We start from the raw sequence: 14,183 nt of genomic DNA, 5'->3' as shown, positions 1-14,183 counted from the left end.
ATGACAGGATGCGACGCATGGACACGATCGGTTAGATCAGGAGGTTGTTAGAGCCACAGTGGCATGATAACTAGTCACTACTAGTTTCAAAGAAGGATCACGTTCATAAGTCGTGTGAGACAATCAAGTAGGAGTCTTTTGGCTCCACATTCGGGCAGAAACCTAATATTTCAGATGATTAGCGAGCGAATTGAGACCCAAGAGGTCTCAGTAGCTTTTGGGAAGCAACCATGTGGCAGCATACTGCTTCAGGCAGTTCAGTGTTCGGGCAGTTTCAGTGTCTGGGCAGTATTAGTATTTGTGTTTGGGGTTGCAAGTTCGGACGGAATAACAGGTTGTTCGGGGTATGCCAAGTCACTCGCAGTAGAATTAGTTGAGCTTTGGCTGAGTCTAAGTGTTATTGAAGGATAGTTGGGTCTGTGACCCTGTTTTATAGTGGGAACCGCGAGTGATCAGAAGTTGAGTAGCCTGTTGAGGGATGAACGGACTAGATTCAACAATAATGATGCATTATGAGTAGTCTGTCAGGGAATCAGACTATCACTTGGCAGCAGGTTTCAGACGGGGTAAATGAGATCTTTTTGCGAGGAATTCGTTCACATGTGGATTTTAGGGCTTTATGAGGATTGGTCATGGCTACCTTGGGAAGGCTAGGGTGTGCCCAAGTTGGTGACCATGCTACTAGAGTGGCTGGGCAAGTAAGGAATGGTAAGGAATCATTTCGAGGACGAAATCTAATTTAAGTGGGGGAGAGTTGTAACACCCGTTTATTTATTAGTTAAATAAATAAATGAATGAACGAATGGTAGCCTAAAATAAATAATTATATATGCAGGGTGTTGGGTTCGAGGAGTTAATTGCACATTTTTAGAAGTCGGGGGGTTAAAAGTGCGAGTTCGGGACTCATTTATAAATAATTATGAAGACATGGGCTCCGTGGTAATTATTGGGAATTAATTTAAAAAGAAATGAGGTGGAGGGGCTGAATATGTTATAATTGAGACATTGGGGCACTGTTTGGTAAATTGTGTACCTAAGTTGTTAGGGATTTTAATGGTGAGGGTTCAAAGGGTAATTATTATGATTATGAGGGTTTACATGGTAAATATCGGCCCTAATTTGAAAGAAATGAGGAAAGGAGGGACTAATGTTGTTAATATGGATGGAAGTTTGTTAGGAGCGGGATATATGAACCCACATCTCCGATTGCCCTAACCCTGGAAACGCATTGCAGCCGCCAACCCTCTACCACCTTATACCTCCCCCATCTCCAGCGGCCGTTCCCTCCTCCGTCGATATAGCTAACCACCGAGCGAATGACTCCGGCAGCAAGCATGAAGGACGAGACTGTGGCTGTTGTTGCTATTTCCTGAATGCAGCTCTATCTCTCCTTCTCTTTCTTTTGATTTGATCCCCGTTGGGTTGTGCCACCGTCACTAAACACCACCGGTGGCTTCATCGTTGTTACCGCTACAAGCGTGGCTCGAGTCGCTGCTCTAGCGATCGCAAATGCTGCCGTGAGCACCGCTGTCACCGCCGTTTGGCACGTTTTGTTGCTCTGGTCACCATTTGCTATCTCGAAATGTCGTTGTGTTCGTGTGTGTGGACTGTCGGTCGAGTAGGGTTGTGAAGAACCACCATGGCAGCCGGCCATGGTGGCTACTACCATCCACAGGTCGATTAATTATGGTTGCCATCTCAGATTCGCTATTGCCGCCTCCGGGAGCCACTAGGTGGGTGGCTAGTGCGTGAACCACTCTTCAATGTGCGTGTGTGTGTGTTTTCTGTGTGTGTGCGTCGTGAGTGGCTGGTTTGGCCGGAATATCAAGAACAACCACCGCCACCACCGTGAGGTGGTGGCTGCCGCCTTGAAACACCATGTATCATAGTGATTTTGTGTGTTTATTTCGATTATTAGCCTTGTAAAATGTAATCTGAAATTTGAATAATAAAAGGAATTGAAAACCACCACCTTAGGGTGGTGGCTGCCGCCACCGGCCGCCGTGTCGGGTGGCGGTGTGTCTTGCCTCGTCAAGTGTGATTCGTTTGGGGTGCTGGAAACCCTAATGGGCCTTGTTAGGCTAATGGGCCCAATGTAGCCAAATGGTCTTAGTGAAAACCCTAATGAGTCTAATGGACTCTAATTGACCCAATAAAGCCTTAGTGGGCTTAATGACATTCTAGTTGGCTTAGTAGGCCCAATAAAGCCCTATTGGACCTGAAAGCCCAATAAATTGATAAATGGGCTAACATTTGGGACGGAAGAACTGCAATGCCAATAAAACCCTCATTTGAGGAATTAATCGGGACACATGGGAATTATTTAATAACTTGAGATATTAAATAATAATCGTCGTCAAGAAATTAATCTAAGTAATATTGGACTTAATTGATTAAGTCCTTAATGGATTAAGTCCTTAGAGGAATAATTCCTTAATGGGTTGAGTAGGAAACTTAACCCTAATCGACATTTTATGTGAAACCCTAATTTCACTTGAGTATATAATTGGGCCTTTATGTTGGGCCTAAATGATTGAGATAATAATGGACCATCCAAGAGCAAGCAATTGAACTAGAATAATTTAATGGGCTTATGGTAAGGCCCATGTAAGGGCTTGGGCCCAATTTGGAAAATTGGGCCTTAGATGGGACATAGTTTGGGCCTTAATGATTATATGGTGTTGGGCCTTGGAATGAGACCATGTTTAGGCCTAGGCCTAATTTGGAAAATTGGGCCATGTGTTGGGCTTTGATTTCTAATTGATTTGGGCCTATGGATTGGGCCTTGGGCTTAAATAAGCCAAGCCTGGGGTAATGTAGCAATTAACCAAGTATGTAATATGGTTATGTGTTGGGACCCAATTATTAATTGGGTGTTATTTTGGTGTTGACAGTTCGAGAATCTGTTAGCCAGCTGTTGGGGTCGAGTCTGCGGGACTTCAGCAATGTGGGATTGTGTCTACGGGACTTCAGCAATGTGAGGTGAGTTACCTTCCAGTAGCGGTGGGTCTACGGCCATAATGTCGGCCCACCAGTAGGAGTTGTATATTATATGATTGTCTTTGTGATATCATCTAGGTTTGCTACTACCTGATACGTTATATGCTGGCATGATATGTTATATGTGATAGTAGTAGAGTTCGGTTGTTAGGACCGAAGGGTAGGCCAGACACCCCAGATATGTCTGACAGTATGTGATGATATGTTATATGTTGGCGTGATATTTATATGTGATAGTGGTAGTAGGAGGGGAATAGTCCCCCAAGTTTGGTTGTTAGGACCGAAGGGTAGTTCGGACACCCCAGATATGTCTGATAGTATGTTTATGTTATGATATATGTGGTAGTAGCCGTAGGGGTGGAATAGTCCCCGAGGGTCGGTTGTTAGGACCGACGGGTAGGTCAGCACCCCAGAATGGCTTGACACGAGTATGTTAGCACCCCAGAATGGCTTGACATGGGTAGGTCAGCGACCCAGAATGTTTTGACATGGGTAGGTCAGCGCCCCAGAATGGCTTGACACGGGTAGGTCAGCACCCCAGAATGGTTTGACACAGGTAGGTCGGCACCCCAGAATGGCCGTACCGGGTAGGTCGGGCACCCCAGAATTGCCCGGCAATATGTATGCTATGTGATTGTATGGTATGTGGTATGATGAGGGAACTCACTAAGCTTTGTACTTACGGTTTTCAGTTTTGGTTTCAGGTACTTCGTGTTTAAAGGAAAGGAGTCGGCTTGATCGCAGCGCATCACACTATGGTTTTCCGCACATGAGATCTTTGGGATTATGCTCTGATATTGTTTTATGATAACATGTTTAATTAAATCTACTTTGGTTTTGACATTACATGACATTACAAATGTTTTATTACACTGTTGGTTTTATAATGATGTATTTAAAAGTGAAATTTTTAGCCTGTATTTTTGGGATGTTACACATAACTTCTTTGTTTTAAGTCCGTTTTCTACGATCTTTGTTTTAAGTCCGTTTTATCAACCCGTCATTTCCTATAAACATTCCGAACTAGAATCCAAAATTTATAAATGGGCCGACTGCCACTTTACAGTTATATCCTTAAGCTGCAAATCACAAACCAAACTCCCGGATCATCTATCTTACCTTACCCACACCCAAATGGGTGTATATATCTCTTTCTCAAAGTCCCTAAGCCTTATGATAACCGACCTTTGGGTCTCGTCCCCAAGTTAAAAAATGATTCTGGACAGGGCATTACAACAAAACTTACTGCATTGATGATTGCTCTTTGCATCCAAAACAGTGAATGTATGAGAAAGAAGGTGATCTCAAGAAGAAGAAGGCATGATGCCACTTTTTTTCTCAACAATGGGAGCATTGAGATCTTTCAAGAAGGCTCCAATCCTTACAAATTCTAAGGGAAGAAGATGTCGATAAATCTTAGATGGGCTTTAAAGAAAATACATGTAAATACTAAATGTAAATATATGCAATCCTAATAAAAGAAGCACTTGTTTTTTAGTTTTTCTTAAGGCAAAAAACAGTTAGAAAACAATTAATTCATTGAAAGCATGCCAAGGTGTGCAATTAATTTTTTAAACTCTTTTAGTCCAATTCCTTGGTGAAGATGTCAGCAAGTTGATTAGTGGATGGAATGTAACACAACTCTACTTTTTCCCTTTTAAACGATGTCCCTGATGAAGTGATGATGAAAATGTGTTTGGTCTTGGAATGATGCACTGTATCATGTATCATCTGAATGGAACTGGTGTTGTTATAGTAGGTGGGAGTCTTTGAGAAGTTTAGACCATAATCCAAGAGTTGATTCCGAATCCATAGAATCTAAGAACAACACCTTCTAGAGACAACATATTCAACTTCAGAGGTAGAACAAGCTACTGATGTATGATTTTTCCTAGACCATCTTACCAATCTACTTCCAAGCATTTGAGCTCCTCCTGAAGTGCTTTTGTGATCGATCCTGCATCCACCAATATCGGAGTCAGTGTATCCTTCCAGCTTAAACTCAGAATCAAGAGGGTACTATAACCCAAGATTGGGTCTATGCTTTAAGTAACGAAATATCCTTTTCACAGAGAAGATGAGATTCCTTAGGATTGGATTGATAACAAGCACATAATATAACAGCAAACATAATCTTAGGGTGACTGGAAGTAAGATAGAGTAGAGAGCCTATCATTCCTCGAAACATAGTTGCATTCACATCAACGACATTTAGATATGTAATAGATGTTGGAGAGGACATCAGAATCTTTCTCGGCTTGTAATTAGAGAATCCATACTTCTTCAGCATATCTGCAATATATGTAGCTTGGCAAACAAACATACCATCAGCTAGTTGTTTGACTTGCAGACCCGAAAAGAAGGTTAGTTCACCCATCATGCTCATCTCGAAATTTTTACCCATGATCTTTGTAATTTTTGAACTTAGCATTTCATCAGTGGATCTAAAGAGATATCATCCACATACACATGAGCAAGAATGATATGGGATCATGAATGCTTTATAAACAAAGTGTTGTCAATATTTTTGTAACATCCCAATTCTCAAGGCCAAAAATTTCATTTTTAATTACGAGATTCATAACATAGTTTACCAAACATTGCCAATGTCATATCAATTAAAAAAAGAAAAAGCCATAACAACGTGTCTGAAAACCATATCATCAAAAGTAATAAAAATCAGAGCACAGTTCTAGAAATCTCCATGTGGAAACCATATGTGTGTGTGATGTGTTGCTACACCACCAACTCCCCCACCCCCTTAGACGAAGAGGTACCTGAAACCAAAACTACAGCTGTAAGCACAAAGCTTAGTGAGTTCCCCCATCATACCCATACCAAATAATGCATAATCGTCAGTAACTTTCAATTGGTAACTGGGAACTACCCTCCCCTTCGGTATCTTTCAATTGGTAACTGGGAGCTACCCTCTCATTCGGTAACTTTCAACCGGTAACTGGGAACTACTGTCCCATATGGTATCTTTCAACCAGTAACCGGGAGCTACCCTCCCTTCAGTATCTTTCAACCGGTATTGGGGGACTATTAGTACTAATACATATCAAGCACAATAATCATATCGTACATCAATATTAGATGATTATCACAAAGACAACCATTTACGTAATACCTTTGCTGGTGGGTCAACATTGTGGCCAAAAACCCACCCCTACTAGAAGGAAACTCATCTCTAAGTTGTGTAGTGTTTGCACTGTCCTCGTTGTGAAAGTCGGCTCTCCTTGACTCCTCAGTCCCTACACAACAACCCTTCTAAGTTATCAACTTGAACACCTACAAGGGTCAGCTCGAATCCAGGTCAAAGTCAAACCGTGGTCAAGTCAACTTTTTGGTCAACCAGACTCGCCGAGTTGGTCTACAACTCATCGAGTCCCGAGAATACTACAAAACCATCGCCACTCGTCGAGTCTAGCAAGAGCTCAATGAGTTCACCTTCAACAACACTTCAGTACATCTTCAATCAACTCGTCGAGTCCTTCCTTAAACTCGTCGAGTTCATCTTCAGCATATGAATGCGTCCAGTCTATGACTCGTCGAGTTGTATGAAAAACTCTTCGAGTTCATCTTCAAAGATTAGGAGATTGCTTTGGACTCGTCGAGTTTGCTTGAACACTTGTCGAGTCCCATGATTCCCAGGTCCCTTATGAGCCTAAACAACTAAGGGACCTTCCACACTATCCACTAGTCCATCATCAGAAAGGATTTGATGGTCATATCAGTTAAAAGAAAAAGAAAAACCATAACAATATTTCTGAAAACCATATCATTAAAAGTAATAAAAATCAGAGTAAAATCCCAGAAATCTCCATGCAGAAACCATATGTGTGTGTGATGCATTGATACACTGCTGGTTCCTTCCCCTTAGATGAAGCGGTACCTGAAAACAAAACTTAAACTGTAAGCACAAAGCTTAGTGAGTTCCCCCATCGTACCCATACCAAATAATGCATTATCATCAGTATCTTTCAACCAGTAACTACGAACTACCCTCCCTTTCGGTATCTTTCAACTGGTAACTAGGAGCTACCCTCGCATTTGGTATATTTCAACCGGTAATCAGGAACTACCCTCCCCTTTGGTATCTTTCAACCGGTAACTGGGAGCTACCCTTCCCTTTCGGTATCTTTCAACCGGTATTCGGGGACTATTCCACCCCTGCTATTACTAATACATATCAAGAACAACAAGCATATCATATACAATGATCATATCAAGCACAACAATCATATCACACATCAATCCTAGATGATTATCACAAAAACAACCATCTACGCAACGCCTTTGCTGGTGGGTCAGCATTATGGTCGTAAACCTACCCCTACTACAAGGAAAACCTACCTCCAAGTCGTGTAGTGTCTGCACTATCCTAGGTGTGAAAGTCGGCTCTCTTCGTCTCCTCAATCCCTACATAAAAATCCCTCTAAGTTATCAACTTGAACGCCTACAAGGGTCAGCTCGAATCCAGGTTAAAGTCAAACCCTGGTTAAGTCAACTTTTTGGTCAACCAGACTCGCCGAGTTGGTCTGCCAACTCGTCGAGTCCCTTCGTCCCCAGAATACTACAAACCCATCCCCACTCGTCGAGTCTAGAAAGAGCTCGATGAGTTCACCTTCAACAACGCTTCAGTAAATCTTCAGCCACTTGTTGAGTTCTTCCTTGATCTTGTCAAGTTCATCTTCAGCATATGAATGCATCCAGTCTATGAATCGCCGATTTGTATGAACAACTCATCGAGTTCATCTTCAGAGATTGGTAGATTGTCTTGGACTCGCCGATTTTGCTCAAACACTCGTCGAGTCCCATGATTCCCAGGTCCCTTATGAGCCTAAACAACTGAGGGACCTTCCACACTATCCTATGGTCCATCATCGGAAAGGATTTGGTGGTCATTACACCCCGACTCGCCGAGTCCCAAGAACGAATCGTCGAGTCCATCCTTGATCATTACTACACGGTCGATTTAAATGAGTCTTAACACATCAAAACCATAGATCTGGCCTCCTAATGTCCATTTTACACGTAAAGTTCCAAGCTTGGTGGACATGCAAGGGGTCTTTGGCTCAAAAATCCATAAACGATGTTCAACAAAGTGCATGGGGTTCTCATGGCCATAGAGTTGGCACCTTTATGCCATGAGACCGCTCCAATGTCCCAGATCTGAAGTCAAAACTCCATATAACCCTTCACAAATCCAAAAATGGCTTAGAAGGCCCTAAACATACTCAAAATCTAAGCCCTAAGGATAAATAAACACATGGAAGGCCAAGACAGGGTCATTTTACCTTGAATGAACTAGAAATGGAACTAAATCTCTGGATCTCCAAGCGTCAACTCGAACTACCAAGCTTCCTTCCTCTTTTCAAGCTTCACAATCCACAAAAATGCACCAAAATGGCCTTAGGACACTCACACAAGGCTAGGGTTTCGAGATAATGCTTTCAGGGTGTAATAGGGACTATGGGGGCTAAGATAAGTTGTTTAAATATGGCACAACCCCTCAAAATTAGGGTTTCACCCAAACAGCACCTACTCGCGAGTCAGTCTCTCAACTCGTCGAGTAGGTCATTTAAACTCCCCGCGGGTCACGACTCTACTTGACGAGTTGGGCCACCAACTCGTTAACTCCTAGAGAAAAAACTAAGAAGTACTTGAAAGGAAGCATACCAGGGATCAGGTGTTACAAATCTCCCCCAGTCATTTTAGAATTCATTCTCAAGGTCTGCTACTGGATCCTGAAAAAGATCGGGGTAATGCTTCCTCATCTCGTCCACCGGCTCCCAGGTTCATTCCAAGCCCTTGCGGTGCTACCATTGCACCTTTACCAACTCCACCCTCTTGTTCCTCAGATCCCTTGACTTCCTGTCAAGGATTTCCACTGGCTGCTCGATGTAATTCAAGTTGTCATCAATCTAACTATCCTCTAAAGGTACCACTGCCGATTCGTCTACCAGGCACTTTTGCATCTGGGAGACGTGAAAGGTGCTCTGAATCTGACTGAGTTCAACTGGTAGATCCATCCTATATGCCACCTTGCCCACCCGGACCACAACCCTGAATGGTACAATATACCTGGGACCCAGCTTTTCCCGCTTTCTGAATCGAATGACGCCCTTCCAAGACGACACTTTCAGGAGCTCTATATTCCCGAACTGGAACTCCACATCTGGTCGATGCTTGTCGGCATAACTTTTATGCCGGCTCTGAGCAGTCTGAAGCTTGATCCTCACCTACTGGATCCTATCCGTAGTCTTGAGTATGAATTCGGTATTCCCCATAACCCTTTGACCAACCTCACCCCAACATATCGGGGTCCTACACTTCCTCCCATACAACATCTCGAAAGGAGGACGGTCGATACTCGCGTGATAGCTATTATTGTAGGAGAACTCTGCTAGAGGAAAGTAAGTATCCTAACTACCTTCGAAGTCTAGAACACACACCTACAACATATCCTCGAGAGTCTGGATGGTTCGCTCGCTCTGACCATCTGTCTGCGGGTGGAAGGTGATACTAAAGTGCAGACGAGTACCCAACTCGTCATGGAACTTCATCCAAACCCTGGAAGTGAACCGTACATCCCAGTCGGAAATCACAAAATCTGGCACCTCATGCCGCGCCACTACCTCCCTGATATAGATGTCGGCCAACTTTTTGGCTGAAATGCTCTCCTGAATCGGAATAAAATGGGCGCTCTTGGTAATCAATCAATGATGACCTAAGTTGAAGCCACTACCGGTGCGGTACTGGGATGCTTTGTGATGAAATCCGTAGTAATATCATCCCATTTCCATAGCAAGATATCCAATGGTTGGACCTTGTCGGTAGGTCTCTGGTGCTAAGCCTTGACCTTCCTGCAGGTCAGGTATCTCTCCACAAAACAAGCTACATCCCTCTTCATACAGGGCCACCAATAATCAAGACAAAGATTAATGTACATCTTCATCGCCCCGGGATGGATAGAAAACCTGGATTTGTGTGCTTCCTCCAATATCTGTCGCACATCCCCATAAGATGGGACCCACACCCTACGGTGAAGAGTCAACAATCCACGACTACCATAGTCAAAGGAGGAAACCTGACCCACAATACGCTTGCTCTTATGATGTTCCTCCTTTATGGCCTTCTGTTGGACCTCCCGAATCTGCTCCAACAGAGGAGTCACAACTTTCATCCTCATACAGACGTCCCTGATCGATGTTGTCTTGTGGCTAAGCGCGTCGGCCACAACATTGGCCTTCCCGGGGAGGTAGAGGATCTCACAATCACAATCCTTTACCACATCAAGCCACCGATGCTGCCTCATATTAAGATTTGGCTGGTCCATCAGATACCTCAGGCTCTTGTGGTCCGTGTAAATAGTACAACGAACCCCATAGCGGTAATGACGCCAAACCTTGAGGGCGAAAACAACAGCCCCCAGCTCTAAGTTGTGTGTCGGATAATTCGCCTCGTGATGTTTCAACTGCCTCGAGGCGTAAGCGATAACATTCCATTTCTGCATCAACACCGTGCCCAAACCCGAGATGGACACATTGCATTATACTACAAAATCCTCCATGCCCTCCGACAAGGCTAAGATTGGTGCCTCTCACAATCTCTTCCATAAAGTGTCGAATGCGGTCTGCTGCTCATACCCCCCAGCAAAAGACCACAAATTTCCTTGTCAACCTGGTCAGGGGCTCAATTATCTTGGAGAAGTCTCGAATGAATCTCCGATAGTAGCCCGCCAGTCCTGAAAAGCTCCGAATCTTAGATGGAGACCTCGGAACCTCCCACCTCATCACGACCTCCACTTTGGCTGGGTCAACCGAAATCCCATTCTGATTGACAAGGTGCCCAAGAAACTGCACCTCGCACAACTAGAAATCACACTTGGAGAACTTAGCATACATACTCTCCTTCCTCAGAGTATCCAGAACCTCCTGTAAGTGCTCCTCATGCTGTTCTCATGTCTTGGAATAAACCAAGATGTCATCAATGAAAACTATCATAGACCGATCCAACATCGGTCTGCACACGCGGTTCATGAGATCCATGAATGTGGCAAGAACATTGGTGAGCCCGAAAGGCATCACCACAAACTCCTAGTTAGCATAACGCGTACGAAAATCACTCTTCTGCACATCCTCGTCTCTAACACTCATCTGATGATAGCTTGAACGCAAACCAATCTTGGAGAACCAAGATGCTCCCTGTAGCTGGTCTAAGAGGTCATCAATCCTTGGGAGTGGGTAATGGTTCTTCATTGTTACCTTATTCAGCTCCTGATAATCTATACACATTCGATGCGACCCGTCCTTCTTCCTTAAAAATAAAATCGGGGCTCCCCAGGGTGAACAACTCGGTCTAATGAATCCTTTATCTAACAGCTCCTGCAACTGTATAGACAACTCCTGCATCTCAAGAGGAACCAACCGATACGGTGCCTTGGCTATCGGAGCCACACCAGGGACTAGGTCGATCCTGAGCTCCACCTGCCTCTCCGGAGCTATCCCAAGCAACTCCTCGGGGAATACATCCGTGAACTCTCGCACTACTGGTACATCGGCCATCGTCACCTTTCCTGCCTCCCAAGTATCCATGACATAGGCGGCATATCATGCGCAACCCAGCTGAAGGTAGGGCCTAGCTCTTACTGCTGAACATAAAGATGACCCTCGTTGTGGCCTCTCTCCCTAAACCACCAGTTCTCCCCCACTCAGGGTCCTTATCCGCACTAACTGCTGCGCGCAGTCAATCACCGCCCTATTGGGGCTTAGCCAATCCATACCAATAATAATCTTGTTCCCCCGCAAGAGTATAGGAACCAATTCTACTAGGTAACACTTCTCGAACAACCTAAAAACACAATCTCAATATACCATTTATGCTCGTATTGACCAGTCGTCTGCAATCTCGATCTCTAGAGGGACTCAGGAAACTTCTTGCTAAGTGCAAGAGAAACAAATGATCGAGTAGCACCTGAATCAAACAACACATGAACTAGGATACCATTCACACGGAATGATCCTAAACAGAGCACACATATAACATATCAAAATCATAGCAACATAACATAAAAGATTAAGGAGAAGAAATCATACGCGTTACCAAATCGGGTATGACGTGTGCCTCCTCGGCTATCAACTCGAAAGCTCGGCTCCTCACCACTAAAGCCTCTGGATTGATCTTTCGGTCATCCGAAACCCGTGTCACCGTTGGATTTAGCACCACCACTGGTGTTGCTGCTGCTGTCAACCTAGGGAACTTGGCCTTTTTATGGCCCCTCTTATTTCAATGGAAGTAAATCAGGTCTGACATCTGAATAGTGGGGGCAGGGGCATTACAATCGCCGCCAAAATGTCCAGACTTGCCGCACTTACAATAGTCTGATCCCGACCTAGTGTGGCAGACTCTCTTGTGTGACCTACCGTATTTCCCATAGTGGTCCCGACCTTGTTGGCCCTTCGGCCTAGCGTCGAATCCCTTGGGTTTCTTCCCTGAAATACCAACAACCTGCCCTATCTCTACTTTCCTCTTCTTGAGGTGTTTTAAATCAATCTCTCTCTCCATCGTTCTGGCAATCATGGAATCCAGAGTAAGGCAAGCAGAATAGATGACGTGCTCCCAAATGTCAACCCTCAATATATCATGATAGCGGGTCTTCCGCATCTCCTCATCCCCTGCGTACTAAGGTACTAATAATGCCCACTCCCGAAACTTGGTGGTGATCTCTACCACAGTCGCAGTAGTCTGTCTCATATCAAGAAACTCTACAGCGAGCTGCTGAAGCTCCACAGCTGGTGCAAACTCCGCCCTAAACTAGGTCACAAAATCTGACGAAGTCATAGCCTCGATGGTTGGGGCTACCAGAGAGTCACCAACTGACTCCCACCAATCTCTAGCTCTATCCCTTAAACATCCCACGACAAAGTGGACCTTTGACCTTTCTGGGCAGAAGCTTGTCAGCTACGCAGACTCAATGTCTGCGATCCATCTCCTGTCAGCAATAGGGTCCTTCGCCCTATGAAAGTCCGACACACCACTCCCCCTGAAGTCCTTGAAGGACAGTATGCGCATACCCGTCTGGCTAGATACCAAATCACTCTTGAATGCTCGGAGGCGATCCTCCGTCAACTCAACAATCCCCTCCTTGGTTGACCCAAAAATAACCGTGGTCGCCTCAAGGAAACCTCTCGTGATCTTAGACGCGATGAACTCGCATAGCCCATCATCAACCAGCTCGGATCCTGCCTCCAAGCCTGATCCTGAACCTCCTGCTCCATGTCGTGTGGCCACCATACTAAAAATATACACGTAAATTTCAGGATCATACATACTCTCGAGAGGTCTCATACTCTCCCAAAGTTTCCTGGTTCCATCTCGGCCCTACTTGACTCGAGTACGGATCCTTTACTTTCAGTAGTACAGGCCCATACTACCTTTCACATCTATCTGTACTTTCCTCAAGGATTGCCTCAACTTCACCAAGTCCCTTTCTACTAATACAAATTCCCATGCTAACCTTATCCTAGGCTTAAGCTAGGGTACTCCCCGACCTACTCTCCGCCATCAGTTGCGCAAGGAGTCCCCACCATCCTTCCCTAACTATTTTGTGGATACTATTACATATCCACTTGCTAGTTAGTTAAGGTTAGCTAGGACCCCCATAAGCACAAAGCAAGCAACATTTGTGCATTGAGTAACCAAGTCAAACATGACCTAATTAGGCTTTCATGTTGTTAACTAACAGTCATAGCATACAGCTCAATAAGCACATACAACAGGCATATAAGGTGTCCCCTAGATCCTTAGCCCTAATCTTGCATGCAGTTCACAAAGTCATACAAAAGGCACACAAGGCATGTCCCTAGATCCTCAGCCCTAATCGAGCATGCAGTTCTCATAATCATATCATATAACATAACAAGTATGGGTATCTTGGGGAAAACTTACTTGAGCTCGACCGATCGCACGCATCACACACCTTGTTCTTTCTCAAAACTTTTTAATGTAAATTTAGAAAAAACTATTTCCTTGTAAAAATCCTTCAAGCCCTTGGTTTGAGTTCAGACATCCCCGAGGGTGTGTTTGGATCCCTCAAACCAAGGCTCTGATACCAACTTGTAACATCCCAATTTTCGAGGCTAAAAATTTCATTTTTAATTACGAGATTCATAACATAG

General features: G+C 44.3%; 1 long non-coding RNA gene across 1 annotated transcript; it reads left to right on the top strand.

Annotated features, from left to right (window-relative positions):
• The first annotated feature begins 1,230 nt into the window (after nucleotides 1–1,230).
• LOC145038812 (uncharacterized) lies at nucleotides 1,231–3,941 on the top strand. Its single transcript, XR_013679581.1, has 3 exons — nucleotides 1,231–1,880; nucleotides 2,895–2,982; nucleotides 3,705–3,941. It is a non-coding gene; the product is annotated as an uncharacterized LOC145038812 (long non-coding RNA).
• The last annotated feature ends 10,242 nt before the right edge of the window (nucleotides 3,942–14,183 follow it).

This window comes from Lactuca saligna, chromosome 4 (genome assembly GCF_052625555.1).
Source record: "Lactuca saligna cultivar CGN05327 chromosome 4, ASM5262555v1, whole genome shotgun sequence".
Lineage (NCBI taxonomy): Eukaryota > Viridiplantae > Streptophyta > Magnoliopsida > Asterales > Asteraceae > Lactuca > Lactuca saligna.
This window is presented reverse-complemented; position numbering and strand designations above follow the sequence as displayed.